This window comes from Macrotis lagotis, chromosome X (genome assembly GCF_037893015.1).
Source record: "Macrotis lagotis isolate mMagLag1 chromosome X, bilby.v1.9.chrom.fasta, whole genome shotgun sequence".
Classification (NCBI taxonomy): domain Eukaryota; kingdom Metazoa; phylum Chordata; class Mammalia; order Peramelemorphia; family Peramelidae; genus Macrotis; species Macrotis lagotis.
In genome coordinates, this window is record NC_133666.1 from 13,330,799 (window position 1) to 13,345,361 (window position 14,563).

The 14,563-nt window shown below is 39.9% G+C and overlaps 1 pseudogene; it reads right to left on the minus strand.

The window, feature by feature from the left end:
• Window positions 1-1,461: 1,461 nt before the first annotated feature.
• LOC141498603 (RNA-binding protein with multiple splicing 2 pseudogene) lies at window positions 1,462-11,071 on the minus strand (annotated as a pseudogene).
• Between the last annotated feature and the right edge of the window lie 3,492 nt (window positions 11,072-14,563).

Here is a 14,563-nt window from a genome sequence, read left to right on the forward strand (position 1 = left end):
AACAAAAGTATGTTCAGCACTTTATATACATTATGTAATTGGGCAGATTATCAGATGAGACGATTAGAGAGACTGATCCTTATACGTTTCATCTGCAAATCTTGTAAGCTTTTAGTATTCCCACTTCCTCTTGTCCGAGGTCACAAGTTTGAAGCAGGATTTGAATTTAGAGGTAAGAGTATTCTTACTATTCTTTTGCACTTTTCCATAATACTTTTAAAAACTAAACTTGAGACAAACAGCTGGAGAACCAGGCTCTGTGACTTATTTCACACTGATAGAATAATAGAATCGTCAAAGAATCAGGTAATGTGGCAGAGAATAGTTGGGGTCTAAGTGGTCTTTGCTAACAGAGGATTATTTGTGTCCTTCATTTTGAGGAGGTGACGTCCTGGCAAGTATATGAGTTTTGAGTGCGCAGCCTCACTTTCTCCTCCAGAGCCATCTGGACCCAGTGGCCCCGGGTAGGAATCGTGACGACTGGAGCTGGCCCTGGATGCCAGGCCATCCAGGGGAAGTTGACTCGTCCAAGGTCACACAGCTGGTGAGTGTTCAGTGACTGAGGCAGGATTCCAACTCCTGCTCTTCTCACTCCAAGGCCAGCGCGCTAACCACTGGGCCACTTAGCTGCCAAAACATAGAATTATCTAGAAGGTGACGTTCCAGTAGGTGAACGGTGTTCCTTTGGGCCCTTTCAATCTGCCAGGAAACAAAGCTAATTGTCCAGAAAGGCAGGTCTTCTTCGTACATCACGGCCAAACCAGGACACATACGTGGGCGCGGGGCGGGGCGAAAGCTCTCCGGGGTCCACCCTCCCTCCCTTTCCGACTTCAGTGACTGGGGCAAGCAGTCCTGGCTCATCCCGCCCCCCCCCTGACGCACAGGAAGGCGGCTCCGCGCCCCGGCCACGCCCGCTTCCGGTTCCCGCAGCTCCCTGGCACCCTGGCCATCGCCGGGCTCGGGAGGCCCTCGGGCCCGCCCTGCTTCCCCTTGGCCGCCCCACCCGCTTCGGCTGCCCCGCGTTCTGTTTCCGGCTGCCGGCGCATGCGTTTCCCCTCCGTCTGCAAGCCCTGCAGACATCCTCTTCTAGTAGCTTCGGGCCGGGTGACGGAATCTGATGGCCGAAAAGGTAAAGAATGCCCCGCCCCAGCCTCGGGGCCGGTCGGAGGGGGTGCAGGGAGGGAGCCAGTGTAGGCCTAGGCTGGCCGAGGCAGGGCTCCTGCACAGGAGCTGCCCACACAGCTCCCGGGTCCGAGGCTCTGGCCCCTGCGCCGCCGCCTTGCGCCTTCCCCCTTCCCTTTTGCCTTTCCTTCTCCTCCTGCCCTTGCCCTTGCCCTTGCCACCCTGCCCCGTCTCCCCCTCCCCCATGCCGTTCTTGCGCCCCCCCCCCCTCCTGGCTTGCAAAACGACCTGTCAGCCGCAGCCTCAGAGACAGAGAGCAAAGGAGCCATTTAAGTCGTTTTAGTAGGGGCCTGGCAGTTTGGCAGCCTGTGTGCATTGCAGATGTGATGATGGAGATGCAGATCTGCCGCTGCAGAGCTCGGCCTTAAATACCCTGGCACAGGAAAATCTCGCCTGCCCTTGGAAGGAAAAGAAACAATGCCCCAGCGAGACCGTAGGCATGTTCTTCAGTAGTCTGTAGCCCTGACAGTGCACAGGCAGCATGGCACACCAGGAAAACTGATGAGGAAGAAGGTGCAAATGACTGTGTGAGGCACGGTGCTTGTTGGTATGGCAAGAGCAGGATGTTGTGGAAGCAGAGATTTGGAAGGTTGCCCCTTCACCCACATGGTTTTGTTCATCAGCTGTTGTTCTCTTCAATTAAGACAATGCTTGTTACTGCCTGCTCTGTTCAAATGACTGAGTTGGCACTTGTTAAGGAAATGAAAATAGCAAGGAATTTTTAAGGCTGAAATTTCTACTGACCTTACAGTACTGACATATATCTATGACTAGTGAAGGCCTGGAATTAGAAGGGAAAATATTGAGAGGAAACCAGGTAACAGACGTTCAGGATATATTAATATACATGCTGAGCAGAAGTGTGCTGCAGGTACCTCTTCAATAAACTGATTGTAAATTTTCAGTATAAGCATTTACACCTGGGGCCTGAGCAAATTCTACAAATTCGAGCTTGATTTGTTGCTTGGCTGATTGTTTAGACTTAAAAATTTAAGGTAAAAATGGTAATACAGATTAAGCTTAAAAGTGTGTCATTTGCACTTTTTGGGGGGTACCTGGAGAGTTAGTTGTTAACCTTTACCAAAATATCACTGACTAGATAAATGTGATCATTTTCTTTGTACCTCTTCCTAGCTCATTTTCTTCATTTATTCTCATCACAGGCTCTCAAATAATCTTGTATTTTAAAATAAATTGCTAAAATTGTAATATCTTCCCCATTAATTAGTTAGTTTTGCATCCCTACCCATACTTATTAAATGTTTTTGTTTGAGAAAGATATTTTTTCCATAAATCATTTCTCAAGTTTACTAATGTACTAAGTTTAAATAAACATTAAGGCTCCTGACGTTATCCTTTCCAAATAGTGTAAAAAGCAGTAAAATAAAGAGGGAATAATTATTTGCAATATTTCAACTGTGAGGAGTATTATAGCCAAATATATTTTAACCATCATTACAACTGCACACTTCTCATTTCTTGGACACATAATCTTCGATACTCATTTGTCTTGGGATACCAATTAAAGTCTCTCCTCAAGAATTCTTTTTGTGTTTCTTTGTAAGATAAAAGTTGAGCCTAGGTCTCTTAGGAAATAATTTCTTTATCATTTTTCTTTGCCTTCCTTCAGCCATTACATCTAAAGTCTCTCCAAAATGACAATTAAACTGTCTCCTCAGAAACTCCTCAGTGAAAATGCTAGTGTCTGATATTGCCTATAAGGATAGAGTAATGGTAGCTTGAAACCTCCTTTGGAATTTGAGCCCTGGCGAGGGTTGTGTGATGGATCAGGGAGAACACAACAAACCCATAAAGGTTGGACTTGGCCAGTGCCTGTTAAATTTTATATATTTTTATATATATATATATATATATATATATATATATATATATTATATATGCACGTATATATGTGTATGTTTTATATATATGTATGTATATATGTATCTGTGTGTACACACATATATATATGTACATATATATCTGTATATGTTCATATTGTCTTTCCCAGCTACAGTAAAGGGTAGGGTTGGCTTCTTTTCTTCTCTTTGTAACCTCTCAGTGAGCATGATGCCTGGCACACAGTTGTTGGGGGAGTTCTGTGGAAAAGCAGATTGATTGGGCAGTCTCAAACACTTAGTAGCTTGTGACCCTGGGCAAGTCACTTAGCTTCATTTTGCCTCAGTTTCCTCTATTATAAAGTGACTATTATAATAATAGAACAACATTTGCATCTTAGGGTTGTTATTAGGATCAAGTAAGATGTTTATAAAGTGCTTAACACAGTGCCTGACACATAGTAGGCTGTATGTTAGCTACTGTCCCATAGTCAGTGTTTAACAAATGTTAATTGTTGATATCTGTGGGAGGGACTATTGAAGGTGTTAATAAAGAAACTGGACAAAATCCTTATTATAGTCCACTCAGTAATTGCTGAGTTTCTTAGGGATATTTATGCTTTCTTTCACTGGCTTTTCCCTCTTTCACTAACTTACCCAGCAGATAAGATAAGTAGTGGAAGTGTTCTGATTTTATGAAAAAAGTCTTCACTAATAGCCCTGGCATCACAAGGGTCCAATGGCAAGGCACTGAGCAGCAATGCAGTTTATGAACAATTATCCTTGATTTTTCTACACACACACACACACACACACACACACACAAATGTGCTTTCCCCACAACTTATAAAGGATTAGTCCACCTTTTAGTGACCACCGACTGTCATTGCCAAAGAAACAGATGTGTGGTGAGCTGCCTCCTGAGTGGTTGTAATTGAGAAAATAGACAATAGGCAGCAGCACTTTGAATGGTGAACAGAGCAGGGGAGTTACTATGTGAGTCTAGTGTGTGTTGTTGTGTAGTGTGTGTTATTCAGTGGTACAAAGGAAAATGAATTGTGCCATTTGCATTTTAAGACTTCGAATAAGAATCCTGGAAAGGTTTTGAGATGTGGAAAGCCTGAGTGCTGGACTAATGGAGTTCAAATTCTATTTAAGACCTCAACCCAGAGCCTTAGCTTTCAAAACTAGAGTTTGAAGACTTCAGGCTTAAACCCCAGACAGGGGTAGTGTGCTGGATCAGGGAGAGTTCAATGTCAAGGACAGAAAGACTAGACTTGACTATATCATTTATATGTGTACACATCTCCCTTGGTTGCAGTGTAAGTTCTTTGAGAACATTATTGGCTTCTTTTTCTTTGTATCCTATCAGAGTATCTGGTACATGGCACTTAAGAAATGTTTGCTGATTGTGGTTAATGGATTGAAGTAACTTGCCCGTGGCTAATAATTGTAACAGCTGGGATCTTACAGTTAGAAGGGACCTGGAAATTAGTGACTGGTACAGAAAGAGGAATCCCCAATTTGGAATCCCTGTCAAGGAGTCAGTTGGGCAGACATTCTTATTCCCATCTGAGAAACCTGAGGCCCAGATGAAAGTAATTAGCTTAAAGTCACTCAGCTAGTTGGTGGCAAAACTGGCATAATAGTCCAGTGTCCTGACAAGCATTCTGTAGTCTCTCACATTTGAAATACCCTCTGTGTTTATTGATTTTACTGGAAGGAAGATGATCCAGAAGTCTGTTGGAGTATTTCAGGTGAGAGGTGATGGATAAGGTGAACCTACACCAGAGAGAGAAGAGGAACTGTATGAGAGATATTGTGTAGGTAAGGAGTAGCTGATTGGATAACAGGAAAGATGATTTTTGATAGCAGTAGCTGACTTTAGAAGAGGAGTAAGTTTGGAAGGAAAGATACTAATAAAATATTTGATGAAGATAACAACCTATCTATCACTGCTCCTCTAAAAGTGAGAATAAAGTCTCTTAATCACTTGTCACCTTAGGGAAGAAGGAAAGGGAGAAATTGGTACCTGGAGTGGTTGGATTACAACTGCTTTTGCTCTTCTGGGAAAGGTTAGATTACACAGGGAACAGTGAAGGGGGTTGAGTTTGGGGAGTTCAATGGGACATTTGGGTTTTTTTGGGGAACCAGGGACCATTTGGGTTGGCCACATTTCCCTTGAGATCAAACCAGAGGTCCCTACTTGGAGACCTCTGTTCTGGGGAATGGAGAGAAAGACAAAATGTAGAAACTGAACTGAAGAGCTGGTGACAAGTAACCCCAGTGACCCAATGGTGAATACACCTGTGGGGGCCTGCTGCTCTTGAGAACTAAGACCAAAATCTCTGACTAGAACCAAGATGGCCTGTCTTGATTTTGATTTTGTGGGTTCCTACAAACTGTTTCCTTATCTAAAGACCAGAAGTAAAGTGGTACATCTTTTAATGCATTCTTTCTAGTTCCTTCAAGACATTAGAAAGGGACATTAAAATAGGTACCAAAAGAATGACTCCCCCAGTTCTCATCTCTAAGAAATATCCTGCTGCAGGAGTTTGAATGGGAAGGGATTTCCCAGTGAAGAAAAAGGAGAGGAACTAGAGAAGGCATCCTGGTTTAGTGTGGGGGCTACCTAGGGAGCAGCTTCAGAATATGGGGATGAATCAGTTATTATGGTGCTAAGAGCAGCTCCTCAAAAGACCTCAAAAAGAAAGGTACTAGTTACATGCTGGTTACACACTTGGGACAGATGGTTCTGTGAAAGAGCTTGTGAAGCTTCCATCAGCCTTTTCTTTTTATCAGTAACAACCATAAACCTGATGATTGGCAACCCCTTCTTCTCTGTACTTCATTCCCTCCACAAAAATGAAAAAGTCCCAAAAAAGGTTATCGATGTTTGAGTGGCACCCATAAAACAGCAACCCCTTATGGTGAATAAAAACCCTATTGTGATTGTGTTCTGGATTGAGAATCATGATTTCCAAGAATAGGGTTTTTTTTGCAATAGGATTTGCAATAGGCAATAGGATTAAGTGACTTGCCCAAGATCACACAGCTAGGTAATTAGTAAGTGTCTGAGAGTGGATTTGAACTCAGGTCCTCCTGACTCCAGGGCCAGTGATCTATCCACTGTGCCACCTAGCTGCCTGATTTCCAGGAATAGGAATGTGATAGTAGCCAGTGCCCTTCCCTAGTCTGGAGTGTTATATTCCAAAGGAGTACTGCATCCAAGATAGAATATGACCTGGAGATTCAGGGATGTTTAGCCTATAAAGGGAAGACTTGTAAGGGGGTAGCCACATGGTCTTAGACACTTAACAATTATGTGTCCTTAGTCACTTTGAGCCTCAGATTTGCCAGAGACTTGCCTATTGGGAAGCCACAGATTCCTTACCTCTCATTCTAATTTCCCTGTATGTAGTCTTTCAATCCAAAGAATATTATAAACTCATTGAAGGGACAGTGTTTTTTGCTAGTATTTGTATGGTACATTGTAAGTAACAAATATGTTCTATCATACATCCAATGATAATTGTTCTTCCTTTGTCTCCAGTCTAAAAATTTAACAATTTTTGTCTTTACTCTCCACAGTATAAAGCTCTGCTACGTAAACCTACTATTAAATACAAGTGTAGAAGGTATTCCATCCTCACTTTTGTTACTGTATTTCTCTGTCCAAATGCCAAATGCTACAGAAAGCAAGTTCTGATTTTCTCATGGTATTAGTGTGAGATCACTCAACTCTATCTGCTTTCTTGTTCCCCCCAGTTACTTGGCCTGCTCTTCTTAATTTGTATATGGTGAGTTAAGGAGTGTTGTTTGCCACCTATTCAAAGTAAGCACTTAGTTTATTCTCACTGTGTTGTTTTCCAGCACCTAGAACATGAAGAAGAACATACATGTCCCTAATTAACAGTCTTGAACATTTATTTCACATCAAGGAAGGTAATATGGTTTTTTGTGACCTCTTGTTACCAAAATGGATATTCCAGTTCAAAACTGAAGAATCCAGGATTCATACTAACCTAGACTTAGAGATATCATGCAACTTCCCTCTGACATCTCATGTACCCCTTTCACAATTTACAATTACACTCCCACTTAATCCAAATTCTACTTTGATTGTATTGTAGGAAAAGTTTGTTTCAGGTAAACATAATGGGCATGGAATCCATTTTAACCTACAAAGGAGAAAGGAGAGACCCCAAATCATTTTAATTGCCAGATTTGGAGATTTTTTTTAATTGCACATATTCCTTGTATCCATGATTTCTCCCAGTTTCTCCAAGGCTCAAGAAAATTGACCTACTTAATCTTTCATTACCATGTTTCATTTCTCTATCTTTTTAAACCTATGAGTCCTTATACTTCTTGCCATGAACACATTCTAGTCTCACCTGTGCCTCTCAGAAACCCCAACTGTCCTCCAAACTCAGCTCAAATGCCACTTGCCCCATGAGTAAGGTTCTTATTCTCCCTGGTGATGGTTTGTACTCTTTCCACTATCTCCCTTGCCAAGACATCCTACATTAGTATGGCCATCAGATCCACAATTAGAAAAGGTGGCTCTGTTGCTTTATGATTCATTAGCTAATGGAGGTATTCTTATTTCAGGCATGAAAATGCCCTGCATTCCCTTGGTCCTCCACCTCTCCAAGGAGAATGGGATGTGCGCTGCTCCATCTCTTGCTTAATTGTCTCAGGTAATAGCTGTGACAGCAGTTTGATACTCATGGTGCTGTTCTGCTTTATACCTATAGCCCACACTGAAAAAAAGATCTGAAGCCTACTAAGGCTGGTGGATTTTATTGATACCTGTCTCACCTTGGCCATTGTTGGCAATGCCTTTTATGTCTTCATAGATCTAATGATATGACAACGGTCCCAGCCCCTGCTCAATCTTTGCAGTGTTCTTTTTCTTGCATTTTTCAGGAAATTCACAGTGTCTTTTTTTGTAAGAATCTCTACAAATTACTTAACCCTTGGAACTCAGTAGGCTTTTCTCCTTTGTTCTGCACAGTACTGGTGACCAAAGTAGCCTAGAGGATCTTCTAATTGGGCCCCCTTCAAACATAGCAGCTGAAGTTTGTATTCATTCCTGCCAGGTAATATCTGGCCTGGTCCTCTGTGAGAGGGTATCCATCTTTGCAGCTATTCCCCCTTAGACCATTTGACAGTCTGCTCACTTTGTCTGGTTCAGGGAAAGTTTGTCCCTTGAAAGCTTTTGCTTCTCCAACCCAAGTCTCCCAAGTTTGTTCTTGTAGGGAATGTGATTCCTGTCCAGAGAAAATGCCAGTTTTGTCCCTATGGAAGCTATATCACACAGAGGGTAAGCCCACTCACTGCCTTACTCATAGATGAAGTAGTATTCTTGGTCCAAATTATAATAGCCGACCTCTCAGTAGGGATGCCTCTTTTGATTAGAAGGGTTCCTACATTTTTAAGTAACTCTTCATCATCAGAGGATGAATGTCTGAAATTCCCAGAAGTAACTTCCTACTCTCAACTCCCCAGTTATATGTCCCTGGGTAAAATTCTCAGGATAAAACCTTTCTGACCTGCCACAACATCAGAGGCCTTAATTGAATACTCTTTCTATCTTCCCTTTTTCTGCCTAATATCCTAAAATGTTCTCACTCTTTTTTTTTTTCACCTTGGATGATACTTTTTTTCCATTTCATATATTATCCAGTTTCACATTCTCATAGGATCAGCAATGATAATAGCAACCTATTCTCCAAAGTCTGAATACAAGCAAGACAGCTGTAGCTAATAGGTAAAGCACTTCAGGACCAAGCAGTAATATGACATAGGCTCACAAAAACAAAATGAAATTACACAATTTGTTTCCTTCATTTTTTTTAAACTAATGCCTGACAAAAATGCTTCTCACTGAAGAACTGAACCTCTTTTCTTCAAGCTTCAAACTAAACATTAACTTATCTGACAGGGTTAACCATTTCTCTTTATTAATTGCACACAAACACACTCAAAAAGTCCTTTATGATGCATAAATATAGCCTTGTTACACATGGTACAAAAATACTTGCACTTTTTTGGTTGTTTGCAAGTTCAGAAAGGATGACAGCAACTGACAAGATAGGAAAGGGCACATGCTCCATCAGAAAGTGGAGAGGGGACACAGATTCATCTGACAACTGGTCTCCAGGGAGAGCCATCAGGAGAGAGGGGAGGACCTGAAGGACTAGCAGAACTGACGATTTCCATCCTTGTTGTGTGGCATCAGAGGGAGGGTACCAGCGCATCTGAGCATGCAGGGCAGCAGCAGCAGCAGCTGGGTAGGTGAATGCAGCATGTGGGATGGCAGGGGTCAGCTCTGTAGTGGACAATGGGTAAGGGGTCCAGGCCTCCGGGGAAGTGGGGATCAGAGCAGCTCCTGTCAGGTCATAGGGGTCCTGTGCGATAAAGTGTGCGCCCAGGGCAGGGTGAATGCTGGTGGGATTTGGTGTTGCCATTAGTTTACTCTTTGCCATTTTAATTTTGGCCTTGGCAAATTCTAACCTTAAGGTTTGTGGATTCTCGGGGTCAAAACGAATACCATTTAATGCATTTTTTGCTGCTTCTGCCCCAGCATGGCTGTCAAAAGTCACAAAACCTACAGGCTGTTTTAGATGTGAGTTTGATCAATGACCCTTCATACCCCTTAAATGGCCTGAAGAGAAGATAGAGTTCTCTTGGTTTGATGTCTACAGGAAGACCACTGACAAACAATGTCCGGACCTCCTCCAGGCTGCCGCCAGGGCCGGGGCCACCGCCGGGACCATGCTCGCTGTCCAACTTCTGTTCTCACTCTTAAGGTCTGTATCTATTCCTGATATGAAGAGATCTCTCTGCTTTTCAATCATAAAAACAATATATTACTCCTCAGTTCCCTTCCTCTCATCTTTTATAGGTCCATATGTGCACAGATATTAATGCAATGAATAAATATACAATTTTATTTCAACAATGGTCCATTAGATTACTATATTAAACAATATTCAGCATAAGGCATGAATTCAAATCATGAAAACAGAACCAGTGACTTTTATGTATCAATATATCCTTATATATTATACTTATATAAACAGTAACATTGAGACTTTTAAGAACTATATCATGTTGATAAATGCAGCAATTCTCCAATAGTAAGAGAAAACAGCTTTTTGAATTTATGTTGTAAGTCACTGTAGCCAAAATAGTTCTACGCAGTGAAGAAATTATAGGAACAAAACCCTTGGTTTAATTATGCTTAAACGCGGGTTCAGTAGATTAAAAAAAAAGATCTTGAATTTCTTAAAAGAAGTTTTTAGAAAACTTTTATAGAGAAAATTATGAGAGAAATAAATTCTGTTGCTTATTGCAGTCTTGTGTATTTGTTGAGTTTATAAAAGTTAAAAAAGATATTTATATTGCCATGCTTCTATCAATGGCATAAACATTATACAAACTTTGGTAAGCAGAGTCATAATCTCATATGTCCCTGGATCTACGTAAAACTAAGTCAGGTTACAGCTTAAATTGCATTTATAAATTTCACAGTGGGCTGATTGAGAGGGGAGATTTATATGACAATAGAATTGACATCAGATGAAATTTTCCTCAAGTAAATTACTTGGAAAGCCTTGACTCCTTTGTTGGCCTTTTCTCTGAGGCATTTTTGAGACCTGAAGTAAATTTTCACTTCCCACATTTTGAATCAACTTAGCAACAGCCTGAAAAGGAGACACAGTCTTAATCCCCTACACTCCCCCATGACAAAAATTACTAAAAGGAAATCAGATATAAAACTTTGCAGTCTTCCATTTTGATTGTAGAGAGGTCTGGCCTGTTTGGATCACATACTTTAAAATTGGCATATCTACATTAAAATTTGGATATGTACCTCTGCCAGCAAATGGAAGCATCAGGAAACATTAAAACATGAGTAATACAATAGTAATGATCAGTGCTAAATAACGAGTTCTCTTTGATCCAGCTTGTTCCTGTTAACCTACTCTAAAATGTCCATTTTAATCAGCTTATTTCATCTTAGGTCTTACCTGTCCCATATAGATATCTGATCCTGGGAAGCATTTTTCCTTGGAGGTTCTGGAGTAGGTGCGATTCCCAGAGTAGTGTATCTGCTTCCTTTATTCACTTTCATTTGCAGAGGTTCCCTAGGTAAATCTGCTAAAACCTGTTAGTGATAAGACCTAAGATAAGACCCATGACAACCTCTCAAATGTGGTCTTCCATTAACAAATTCGTATAGTGAAAACTAGTCCAAATCTTATGGAACTTACTTTATTAATAACTGAGTTATATAAGAACATCAAATTAGGAAGCCTTAATTCATCTGAAAGTGCAGAGAATTTCAATTTTCATATAATACTTACTCCTTCTATCTTTGTCTCAGCCCTGTACCACATATGCACACAAATATACACATTTAATTCTATCTATCCATCTATATATATATATATATATATATATACATACACATTATTATATATATACATATATGTAGATACACACACAAAATCTGTAGACTGAAAGAATTCTAAAAGGGATCCATGAGTGCCTGACTTGTAACATAAACCATATTGTCTCAATATTATCAGATAAGATGTCAAAACAGGGGAAGAAAACTAACATTTTCTGCAACAATTATTGATGTAATTTCATTCGGGAACTCTTTAATTCAATTTTAAGGATTTAGTGATGGAACATCAAAGCCTCTATATTCCAGGAAAAAAAGAAGAAAATTAAAAAAAAACTCTTATTTATTTTTCCAGCTGCATGCAAAGGCAGTCTTCAACATTTAGGGGTTTTCTTTTTTTTCCACAAAAGCATTCCCTTATATATATTCAATTGAACCTGAAGGGTCTTTAATTCTTTGTTCAATTTTTTAATTTGTGTTCTTAGTTACTTTCAAAATCCAAAAGAAAATTTAACAAGAACCCTCCAGGGACATCATGTTTACTTAGACTTTTTACACAAGACTAATCATACGTGTGATTACATATATATATGTATGTGCACATATATGTATACATATATATTTAATGCCTATTTATATCTTCACAGTTTTAGAAAAAAATCTAATCTTGTATTTTTTCCAAGTGAAATTTACTCTTCTATTAAAATTTTAAACTTTCACATAAAACTTGAAACCTAAAACTTTTCTGTCTTCATCACATCACATCCTTGTTATCAAGTCTTCTATATTGTATATTTCATAACATCATGTAGAAAAGAGTGTGGCTCACTCTCCCTGAGCATAACACATCATGTAGGGTTCAGCAAAGTGACAAACAGCATATCCTTGGCCAGCACAGGGGCATTTTTCAAATTAAGCTTGTGGGTTTCTTGAGATGTATAGCAGGAGGAAACACTGCATATTCCTTGCATCAGTCTTGGGTTTTGAGGAGATTTCAGGTCAGTGTAGTCTTAAGATCTAAGTAAAACATTAAACAAATCTGGTCTCTAAGCAATAGATCTGGTTTCTCAGCCATGCAGGACTTGGTTCAAACAATACAATAACAGTATACAAGACACAAAAAAAGACAACACTTAACTCCCATTCTGTGATTTTTGGAAAGTGGTCAGCTGGGTTATCCCTTGCAGAATCTCCAAGGTAAACATAATGTTGTGTGCCTTTATAGAGCTTCTGAAGTGGAAGTCCCAGGCTTTGCAAGGTTGCTACCTGTGTCTTTGTGGATCATCAAATTTGTTATGAGAGAAATGCATCCTTTTGAGTTCATGTGCCAAAGTAGCTCTACCACAGAGTAGAAATTATAGGAGTAAAAGTCTAGATTTAGTTATGCTTAAGCACAGGTTCAGGAGGTAGAAAAATGATCCTGAATTCCAAATAAAGTTTCTGAAAATCTTGTATAGATAAATTTGTATCAGAGACAGATGATCAGATTCTCTCAAGTAATACAATCTTGTACATTTACTGAGGCTTTGAAAGTTCAAAAAGATTCACAATGTTGTGCTTCTTTCTTTGCCATAAATGTTGAATAAACTTAGTTAAGGAGAGCTATGATTTCATACAGAAAACAAACCTAGTTAAAGAGACGTTAGGTAAGCTAAGTCAGTTCACATCTTAAACTACATTTAGAGTATACACAATGAACTCATTGAGAGGGGAGGTTTACTTGGAAAGCCTTGGCACTCTTGGTTTCTGACCTGAGGAATGTTTGAAACATTAAGTAAATTTTCAACTCCTATGACACAAATTTCAGCCAACTCAATAACCTCAAAGGTGAAGAAACTTTCTGCTTTGACCTTTCTTTAAAGAATAACAGTTAAATCAAAAATACAAAATTATTATCACAAAGTCAAGTCAGGGTAAACTTGTTACACTTCAAAAAACCCTAATAAAATAAAACTTTATATTAAAAAATTCCAGAATATAATCCAGAAACAAAAGTGAGGCTCTGAAAAAAACTTATGAAGAGAAAAATTTTAATATGCTAAGTATTTTTTCAGAATTGGAGGACAAATCACCTCTCCTGAAGCAAATCTGACCACAGAAACCAAATTTCCAGAAACCTAAAGGAAGTAATACAAAATTCAGTTGCTTTTCTGAGGTACCACCCGTTCAATCTCAAAGGTCTATATAAAAATTGTGAAACAGAAAAGCTGGCCTTGGGATTCACCATCACAAAAAAATTCAGTCTGGGAGGTAAAGATCCTTCCTCCAAATTTTTCCAGGAAAAATTATTAGCTTGCAAACACAAAATGGCATCCAGGCTGTTTGGCATTAACAGTATAGATAAATCTAAAAATAACGAGCCTTATAGAATTCAGTGAATTATTAAACATTTATTAAGCACCTGCTGTGTGGTGCCAGGCACTCTGCTAAGCTTTGGGGGTTACAAAAAGAGACAAAAGACAATCTCTGCTCTCAAGGAGCTAGTAATCTAAGAAGAGAGAAAATATGCAAAGAAACATTCAAAGCAAGCTAAATACAGTATAATTAGGAAATAGAAGAGGAAAACTACTGAAATTTGGAGGAGTTAGGGAAGGTTTTCTAGAAAATGTGAGATTTTAGTTGAGGCTTGTAGCTTGGGAGATCAATAGTCCAAGTGGAGATGGGAGAGCATCCCAGACTTGCAGGATAGCCAGAGAAAATGCCCAGAGCCAAGAAATGGAACAAATAGTAGGCTAGTATCACTGGCTAGAAGAGTATATGGTGATGAGTAAGATGTAAAAATACTGGAAGAGTAGAGGAGCCTAGGTTATGAAGTTCTCGGAGTGCCAAACAGAGCATGTTGTATATGATCCTGAAGGCAATAGGAAGCCAGTGATGTTTATTGAATAGTGGGGAAGGGTGACATAATTAGACCTGAGCTTTGGTGACTGGTCACTTGAGTGACTGACTGTAGGATGACTTGGAGTAGGGAAGAGTTTTGAAGCTTTCAGATCAACTACCACACTACCGCAATAATGAAGGCATAAAGTATTGTGGGTCTGGTGATGGCAGTGTCAGAGGAGAGAAGGGGGTCTTTTGGAGAGTTGTTGCTGAGTTGAAACAGATAAGCTTTGGCCACATC